The following is a 1,187-nucleotide window of genomic DNA, read 5'->3' on the forward strand; positions in this document are numbered from 1 at the left end:
CACTTTCAAGCCGAAAGTTTTGTGTTCTCAGGGGCACTTGCATAAAAACTTCCCATCTAAAATGATTTCCTATTGATAGGAACTTGGACACAATGCGAGACTATTCCCTGGTGCTTTCTAAAGTCTCATATAAAAAGTACTTTTTGTTTTCACACAATACTATTTTTATGGAGGCTCTTACATGGAAATCCAGTTTAAGGTCTGACACTAGCCTTTGCTTTGGTATATACTTTAAGTACCCTGAATGACTTTCATTTCTTAGGAAAAGAAAACCCAGAGTCTCATTCAGCTTCCAGAAGAGGACACGGGGAAGGGCGTGCCACTACCCACTTTTCAGCTAAAATAAGCTTTTGAAACTCGTTCCGCTTTTGCTGAAGGGGCTTGGACCTCTTCCCCTTTAGGGGTGGGGGCCCAGGTCGGTGGCTAAGGCAGCCCGTTTCTTTTTCCTTTGGGAAAGAGTGGAGTTGCGAAAAGCCGGAGGAGGCGCTGTGTGAAAACAGCAAACAAAACAGGAATGGGTAGACAGCGGGGTCGCCGCGCGGGACGACCCCTTGGGCCGCGGAACAAAGCCCCGCGGGGGGCGCGCAAACCGGGTACCAGACGGGGCAGGGAAGCCCTGCTCCTCCCCAGGAGGGGACGGTTGCGGGGCATGAGCGCGATGTTCAAGTATTTGTTGGTCGCGAGGTCTTCAGTCACAGCAACTGTGCCCGCAGAGCCCGGGCGCCAACCGCCACCCTCGATACCCAGCACCTCGACCCGCGAAAGTCGCCGCCGGCTGCGCGAGCGCCTCTGCGCCTGCGCGCCCGTGGAAGCCCCGCCCCCTCCGGGCCACCGGCGCGCGGGGCCGCGCCTCCTCATGGCGGCCGCCGCAGTGTGTGGTATTTAGCGGGAGCGCGCGGCGGGCTCGAGGACGCGCGAAACGGCGGCGGCGGCGGCGGCCAGGGGGGGAGCCGGGGCGGCCGTTGCGGGGCGCACTCTCGAGCGGCAGCGGCGGCCCAGAGTGTCCCGTCGGTGTTGGCACGAGGAGGCGGCGGTGGCGCTGCCCGCGGTGGCGGGGGTTGACGGCGGCGACAGAGCGCGTTTGAGCCAGGACCGGGGTCCGAGGCGCGCTCTCCGCCCACAGGTAAGTGGGGCCCGGCCTGGAGGGAGGAGCCGGCCGCGAGGGGCTCCGCGGGAGGAGGACTTCC

The 1,187-nt window shown here is 61.7% G+C and overlaps 1 protein-coding gene across 1 annotated transcript in view; it reads left to right on the top strand.

Moving 5' to 3' along the window:
- Window positions 1-905: 905 nt before the first annotated feature.
- SIAH1 (siah E3 ubiquitin protein ligase 1) overlaps window positions 906-1,187 on the top strand; it is a 26,758-nt gene continuing 26,476 nt past the window's right edge. The window contains exon 1 of the mRNA XM_010843896.1: window positions 906-1,123. The gene's annotated coding sequence lies outside the window, so the exon portion shown is untranslated. The remainder of the gene's footprint in view (window positions 1,124-1,187) is intronic.

The sequence above is a fragment of the Bison bison genome, unplaced genomic scaffold (genome assembly GCF_000754665.1).
Source record: "Bison bison bison isolate TAMUID 2011002044 unplaced genomic scaffold, Bison_UMD1.0 scf7180017864192, whole genome shotgun sequence".
Taxonomy (NCBI): Eukaryota; Metazoa; Chordata; class Mammalia; order Artiodactyla; family Bovidae; genus Bison; species Bison bison.